The sequence below is a fragment of the Tupaia chinensis genome, unplaced genomic scaffold (assembly GCF_000334495.1).
Source record: "Tupaia chinensis unplaced genomic scaffold, TupChi_1.0 Scaffold148607_1, whole genome shotgun sequence".
In the NCBI taxonomy this organism is placed as follows: Eukaryota; Metazoa; Chordata; class Mammalia; order Scandentia; family Tupaiidae; genus Tupaia; species Tupaia belangeri.
In genome coordinates, this window is record NW_006208456.1 from 1,392,416 (window position 1) to 1,400,690 (window position 8,275).

Consider the following 8,275-nt stretch of genomic DNA (forward strand, 5'->3'; position numbering starts at 1 on the left):
TGGTCGGGGCCTGACCCTGTGTAGCCCCCGGACCGTGGAGTCGGTGTCCTGGGGATGAGGGGCGGGGCGCGGCCGGGTGGGGACCTGGAACCGCGCGTGGGAAGCGAGGAGCGCGGCCGGTTTCTCAGGCTTCGGGCGCGGCGTGTGGTCGGGTTGAGCTGTTCCCTTCCCAGCCTTGGTCCGGAAATGCTGGTTTCCTGAGGGCAGGTCAGGGCGCAGGTGCCGCGCGGGCCGGGATTGACCGCCTGGGCTGGAGCGGAGCAGGAGAAAGAGGAAGCTTCTTGGGCTGGGTCTGCTTGAGCAACTGGTGAAACTCCGCGCCTCTAGCCCGCGCGCGTCCTTGTCCACAGGCGAGGGGCACTTTGGGCTGAGTTCCTTCTGCCTCCTGGGGAGGCGGAAAACGGGGTCTGACCCGACCCGGACTGTCAGGAGGCATGCGTGTGTAGTGCTTGCCTGTGTCCTCAGTGTTTGCCTTTTCCGCCCTCTTGGATTCTTTTCAAGTTGTGGCACTGTGATGGTCAGAGCTTGGCTTTAAGCACATCGGTGTGCTGGCGGAGGCTGGAATGGCTGAGAGAGAGTCGAGTGACTTTGGCATAATTCAGGCGAGAGCTAACGCGAGTTCGGTCTGTGCTGGTGGCAGCGGCTTAGAAAGAACCATGAACAGGACGTGGCAGCCAGTTGAGCAAGGAGTGAAGCATATTGTCGACTAGGGGTTTTAAGTTTAGAGAATGGTAGATAAGGAAGTTAGGAGGGAAGAACGAATGTAGAGAGGCAGGAGGAAGTGCTTTGGAAGTACCACTTTCCAACTACCAGCAGGTGAAAATGCCCTGTAGACAGGACAGGAGCTGTAAATGTGAGTCATTTCAATAGATTGCCCAGTCGATGTTGGAGCAGTGGAGGCGGCGCCCAAGAGAAAGAAGGGGACGGGGAGACCAGGGACAGACACTGATGAACACTTATAATGGTGGGGTGGAAGAAGGGTGACGAGACAGCTGAGGAGAAAGAATGTGGTAGGAGGAGAACCACAATAGCGCAGTGTCACAAAAGCAGAGGAAGGGAGGGAAGCTTCAAGAAGGAAAAGCTTGTCAGGGATTTTGAGTATTAGGCCTGGTGATCTTAGAACTGAAGATTTAGAACAGCACTGACCAATAGAATTATAATGTGAAGCACAAATGTTAATTCAAATTTTCTTATAAGCATGTTTTAAAGGTTAAAAAGAGACAGGTGAGATTAATTTGGATAACAGACTTTATTTAACTCAACATATCTAACATTTAAAAATGTATTTTATCTATGAGAAAAAGTGTAGCACCCTTAGTAGGGTCTCATCACACCCTGATCCACTTCTCCCAACCCTGGAACTTGTTAGGGTATGTGTGTACCTGATACCCAGCAGGTTTTCAAGTCCACTTGGGATCTGAACCTGCTGTTGCCACTGAAGTCAAGTCTGACATTTTTATTCAACATGTAATCAGTGTAAAAATTTGCTTGTTTGTCTTCTCATCTAGATAGTAACCTTCTTTTTTTCTTTTCTCCCATAGGGCATGTGTGTTTGCCTAAGAGAGACAGAGAAAGACAGAGGGAAAGTGAGAAATCACTCCCCAAGGGGGATGGGCAAGCTGCAGTCCTTTTTCCGTTCTCTTCCTGGGATTTTGGGCACTCACATGTTATTGGCATGATTTTTTAAAAAAAATAATTACTTTATTTGACTTTATATTTATTTATTTATTTATTTATTTATTTATTTATTTTAATTTGACCAGAGAGGGACAGAGAGAGAGAGAAAGAGGGAAAGGGAAAGTGAGAAAGCAAGTCACCAGGTCCCGGATTCGAGCCTCTATCGACTGTTTGCGAGTCCAGTGCCCTTAACCACCACCTGCCAGCCCACCTGGTGTGATTTTCAATTGTGATGTGGTGTGATTTGAATTGTGGTTGGCCATGTGGGAGTCCAGCTCTTTAATCACTATACCACCTGCTGGCCCCATAATAAGCTTCTTAATTAAACAGAAGCTTTATCTGGTTCAGTAGTCTCCCCAACACCTATGACAGCACCTGTCTAGAGTACCTACAGGTTCTGCAGAAAAACTCAGTAAGTATTGGGTCACTGGAAAAGTCATGATGTATTTTTCTGTGTTTTTCTTTGCAGAAGTGCGCCATGACTTTTCCGATGACCTAATATTTGTTGTTTAAGGGATAATAACGTTAGTGTTTCACAATACCTTGTACAGTTCTTTCAACTGACCCAGTGCAAAAGAAGGAATATAGGCAACTGTGTATAATAAGTGATTTACAATTTAATTAGATGTAAGCAATGAGTTTTTTTTTAATTAAAAATTACTTGTCTTCTCATTTCTACAGAGATTTTTTTTTTTTTTTGAGAGATTTTCATTATAGGACACATGCACTCGCCAGACTGACAGAGACAGAAAGCAAGAAACCACCCCCCAGAGGGGATGGTCATGCCGCAATCCCTTCTCCTCCATTCTCCTCTCGGGATCTTGGGCACCCTCGCACACGCGCCCCGCATGAGTTTTAAGCCACCGAGTCCGGGACGTGGATGCGAACCGCGGTCGACTACGTGGGAGTCCAGCGACATAGCCATTACGCTAACTGCTGGTTCCCTACAGAGAATTTGAGACAGTGATTTGGGGGTAGCCATACCTTCCTTGGAGAGTTATTGCAATCAAGTAACATTTTTGGGAAAGAATGTTTGTATTTATACAGAGTTTGATAATATAGGGACAAGGTCTCATATCCATAATTCTGAAAGTTTTTTTTTTTCTTTTGTAACTAATGTTATAGCAAAATCCGACCTGAACCTCTTTATAGTCTTTATCTTTTATGTAATTTAAGACTAACTGTGTTTTGTTTTAGACTTAATAACATGTTTGATTTTTACGGTTGTAGCTAAGACCCTATGGGACAATTATGTAACATTTGGTACTGGCATCATGTTATCTTTTAAAATCTGAATACATTTAGTCCTTAGGTTTTCAGCTGAAAGATTCTGAGCTTGTAGATCTGTCTTCATCTTCATTGCATCTTCTCAACCAATGTAACCATTACCTAAAGACAGTTGCTACAATAACTTTCTTTGACAGACCTTCCCCCAAACTCAGCAACTTGCAGAATTTATTCTCACTCAGGGCTCTGCTCGAAGGTGTAGGTCTATGGGTCACCGGGACCATTTGTAAGTGGCATTTCTTACTCTCGGGCCCAGGCTGAAAAGGCAGTGAATATTTATGGTAAGTTTTTCTCTAGGCAATGGAGGAAGTGCAAGAAGCCAAGACCAACTGCACAATAAGATTAAATGTCTGCTTGTGCCATATGTGCTAGATCACATTGATCAAAGCAAGTCATATGATTGCGTTCAAAAGCTTAGGGTGGGAAGTGGACTGTACTTCACTTCTGGCCCCCAGAAGACCAAAGCAAGCCACAAGTCAAGCCCTACATCACTGGGCAGGAAGGAGTGAATATTTGCTGAATAATAATCTAATCCACCACAGATGGTTCACAGAGATGGAGTGGGATGGAAGGAAGAAAAAACACACACACACAAATAGGATGTATCATTCTCCTTGCTCTTTTTTAGCATCTACCATTTTTATAAAACCTCTTGTAGGGCTGGGAAACCGATTTGCACCTCATTTTTTAAAAATCAGACGAAATCTTTTCAGAATGTATTTTTAAAGTTTTACATTAATTTTAAAATTATTTTTGTGACTTTGAATTATAGGATGCAGTTTTGAAGTTCTTTACACTTACTGTCTCATGTGAGTCTTTTTTTTTGGAGAGATTTTTGCTATAGGGCGTGTGCACTTGCCAGAAAGACAGAGAGAGAGAGAGAGAGAGAGACAGAAAGCAAGAAATCACCCCCCAGGTGGATGGCCATGCCACAATCCCTTCTCCTCCATTCTCCTCTCGGGATCTTAGGCACACACGTACACGTGCCCGGCATGAGTTTAAGCCATTGGGTCTGGGACTTGAACCACGATTGACTACATGGGAGTCCCGCAACATAGCCATTACGTCAACTGCTAGTCCCTCGTGTGAGTCTTTTAAAACTCAAGTAGAGGCTATCCATGTTATTAGAGCTTGGGCTTGCCTGTCCAGAAACTAGCCGTCAAACTAACACCAAGAGTGATTACTTTTGTAGGAAAAGAATAAATCACTAGCTCATTTGGCACTTGAAAACGTCCTAGCATAAGACCAGCAGTTAACGTAATGGCTATGTTGCTGGACTCCCACGTAGTCGACCAAGGTTTGAGTCCCGGACCCAGTGGCTTAAACTCTCGCTAGGTGTGTGTGCGCGTGCCCAAGATCCCGAGAGGAGAATGGAGGAGAAGGGATTGCGGCATGGCCATCCCCCCTGGGGGTTGATTTCTCGCTTTCTGTCTCTCTGTCTCTCTCTCTGTCTGGCGAGTGCATGCACCCTATAGCAAAAACCTCTCCAAAAAAAAAAAAAAAAAAAAAGTCTTAGCATTATAATGTAGATGCAGGCCAAAAAATAAATGAATAAATAAGCTTTGAGCAGTTTTTTCAGTGAAAGGGCCTAAAGTCAAGTGGCCTAAAGACATGAAAGCAAACCATATACCCTTTGTCATAGAGGTCATGATTGAAAGTCATGAAAATAACTTTGTAGAATACAAAATTTGTTTATACTTGTCTCTGAGAGTAAAGAAAGAAAATAATAATATAAGATTTTGAGGTTTAATTGTTACCTTCGGATTTAGTGAGAGAGAAAAATGTAGTTTTCCGTTGATGCTTCCTTACATAGGATTTTTGAATACTATTGGATGCTCCACTCATTTTTTTTTTTTTTTTGAGAGATTTTCATTGTAGGGCGCGTGCGCTCGCCAGACAGACAGAGAGAGACATAGAGACAGAAAGCGAGAAATCACCCCCCAGGGGGGATGGTCACGCCGCAATCCCTTCTGCTCCATTCTCCTCTCGGGATCTTGGGCACGCACGCACACGCGTCCGGCGTGAGATTTAAGCCACCGGGTCCGGGACATGAACCGCGGTCGACTACGTGGGAGTCCAGCGACATAGCCATTACGCTAACTGCTGGTTCCCTCCACTTATTTTTTGAAGTGCTGATGGTGGACAGACTTTTCTGTTTGGCATGGCTAAGCTTTGAGATGATTGTAGTTATTCTGGGGCTTTTTTTGACCTCTTCACATATAACAGAAGTAAATTTTAGTTGCCCATCAGAGAAGGATTTTTTCTTCCTTTTGCCTAACTGATCAAGTGTCTTGAGAGAAAACAATGAAGAGCTGTGATTTCAAGGGTATTGCTATGTCAGTCTGCAACAGGTGGCCAGAAAGCAAAAAGACAACAATTCTACTACTTTCCCACACCCCCTCTTCAATCCAGGTCACATGAAAGATTCTCATGTCCCAGCAACTATCTTTGTGTTCACAGCATTTAGCTAAGAAGGTTATAAAGTCTACTAGTGTCGTTTGCCATGCTGCCTGAACAGTGAGGTCATTGACCACCTCCATGCAATCATCAATTGTTTTCAGCTGTTACTGGACCAAAATCAAATCTGGCTTTGCCTCTTTCTTTGTACCCACAGTGTCTGTTTGTTCACTAGGCTAACTGAAGACCCAGCTCTGTTGCCTGTCTGTGTTTCCTCCTGAGCTCCATGTGAGGAGTACCCTTTCAGGGATGCTCACTTTTGTAGGATTGTGATCCAGAGCATTGTGGGGGACATGAAATTTCTCTAGTGAACTGTAAAAGACCTGGATCAGGCATCAGAAGACCTGGGTTCTGGAACTGGCATTGTTATTTACTTGCCCCATAACCTTGCATGGCAAATTCCTTTACCCTTCCTAACTGTGTGTGTGTGTGTGTGTGTGTGTGTGTGTGTGTGTTTCTGTGGTGCTGTTATCGTTGTTTTAAGTTTATTTATTTCTTCCATGGGAGAGAGAGATGGTAGGGGAAGGTACCCTTCACAGGGTCTTCATGGCACAATCCACTTCGAGTCTCAACTAACCAGACTGTGGGTATTTGTGTGCCTCTACTGTGGACAAGGAGACCTTGGAACATGAACCTGGGACCTTTCTGTATGGCCTCAGCATTGTAGAACATTGGGTTACTGCTGTGCCACTGTGAGTGGTCCACTTTCCTGTGTTCTATGTGTAAATACAGAGCCCTTTCTCCATGAGTTTTTTGTTTTGTTTTCTTTCCTTTTCTCTTTTTTTTTTTTTCCTCTAATAATCAAATAGACTAATGGGTGTGAAAAGAACTTTGAAAGCAGTGCAATATGCTAAAGTGACTACTGTTGATGATTCCAACAAGATTTGTCTGAGAAATTTCCAGGATGATTAGTTTATATGTTTTCTTGTAATAGCTGATTAGTTGGTATGTTTTCTTGCAATAGTTGAACATATCTATAAACAGAAAAATTGAAACTGCATGAATAAAATGACAAGATTCTCAAAGATTTTTGAGTTTATTAAAAAAAAAAATTAAGGTGGCATGGTGATTAAGGCAACTGTACTCACAGGGCCAGCTATGCAGTTTGAGTCTTAGACTTGGCAGCTTGAAAAACACCAGACACATGTGCACGGGTGCATGCGTGCATGCATGCATGTGTGCTCAAAATCCCAAGAAGAGAACGGAGGATGTGGCCATTCCCAAGGGAGTGTTTTCTTTCTCTCTCTAGCAAGTGTGTGCACCCTATAGCAAAAATTACCAAAAAGAACCCTATAATAATAATGAACTATATATTGAGAATGCTTTTGATATTTTTGCTTTTAATTTATGGTTAGACCAATTATTAAAGTTCTTATTGACTTCTAAGTAGTAGCTTTTTAAAATTTTCTTAATTGTCAGATGGTCTGTGCACTAACCAGAGAAAAAAGGAGGTGAAAACAACTACCCAGTGTGGTCTAGCTGCAATCCCCCCTCCTCCATTTTCTTATCCTGTTGGGATTTGGGGCATACATGCACAAGCATCTGGTGTGTTTTTCAAACTGCTGAGGCCAGAATTTGAATCTTGGTTGGCCATGTGGGATCCAGATTCCATAACCACTAAGCTAGAGCCAGCCCTAAACAGTAGTTTACTACTAGTAGTAAAACTAGTAGTTTTGCAGCTTATTTTACCCTAAATCCCTCATTACCATAAACTCCTAGAGGACAGGGATAACAGTATTACAGAGGCAATATAGTATAATTCATGCATTTGGACTCCTTGCTTGCTATCTGTGATCTTGGGCAAGTTTGTTAACTTCTGTGTGCCACATTTATCTGTAAAACAGGTAGCATGAATGTAACAAATAAATTATTTAAATCTTCCTTGGTGTCTGTCTCTGAGTTATGCATGTAAGTATAGTTAGCATGTTTTATTTAGTGAATGGATAATCACATAGTATTTTGTATTTTGTTTATAGTAAAGGTATACTAATCTTATTTGGTGACTGGATGATCACTTTTCATCTGCTCATATTTTACTGTAAGTGTATTATACTGTATTTTATCTCCTTACCTTGTATTTGTTTTTGCCTATTTTGCATTTTTCTGACCTCTTGCCTTGTTTAATTTAGCTAACACTTGTTATTTCATTTCCAAGGGATCATGTAAGATTATTAATGACAGATTTCTGAGGGTTTTTCCATAATAGAGCTATACTTTAAATGATATGATAGTGTTCAGAGCAGCAGTGGAGGTAGCTTGTAAGAACTTTTTTGATTTGACATCTTGTGACATTTCTGGGTTAGCTGAGGTAGTGGATCCTGTACTAAGTGTTCTTGTAGAAGTGCATAATATATACTCCATTCATTAATGCTGCACTTATGTTAAAATTTCAACAGCAGGGGCCAGCAGGCGGTGTGGTGATTAAGGTGCTGGACTCTCACATGGCCACTGCGGTTCAAGCCAGGGACCTGGCGGTTTGCTTCTCTCTCTCTTTCTCTCTAGTGAGTGTGCATACCCTACAGCAAATTAAGAAAATAATAATGATAAATAAAATTAAAGCAATAATTCTTTTAAAAAGTTTTCAACTAGCTAACCAACTTAAAAATCTACAAGCTTGGGTCAGAACATTTACCTTGAATATTTATTGTACTTTGAAAATATAACTGTTGGAATCCATCTCTCTCTCTTGGGTATCTAATAGGCATATTGCCGGTCTCAAGATCATTCATATAAAAGATGGGACTAAAATTATGAATAGCCCTAAATATAGGTTAATGCCTTTTAGAATATTTAAACCAAAGTACAGTATTGAAATATGCATGGGGGGGCCCTGCGCTGGCCCACACGGCTGACT

At 42.2% G+C, this 8,275-nt stretch overlaps 1 protein-coding gene across 3 annotated transcripts in view; it reads left to right on the plus strand.

Annotated features, from left to right (window-relative positions):
- The window catches only part of PSEN1 (presenilin 1), a 79,830-nt gene that overhangs the window by 897 nt on the left and 70,658 nt on the right, over window positions 1-8,275 (plus strand). Inside the window, exon 1 of one of the 3 annotated variants that reach the window (XM_006170512.3) lies at window positions 7,408-7,459. The exons of the other annotated variants lie outside the window; for them this stretch is intronic. The gene's annotated coding sequence lies outside the window, so the exon portion shown is untranslated. Of the gene's footprint in view, window positions 1-7,407; window positions 7,460-8,275 lie in introns of those variants that run through there. 3 annotated transcript variants of the gene reach the window in all.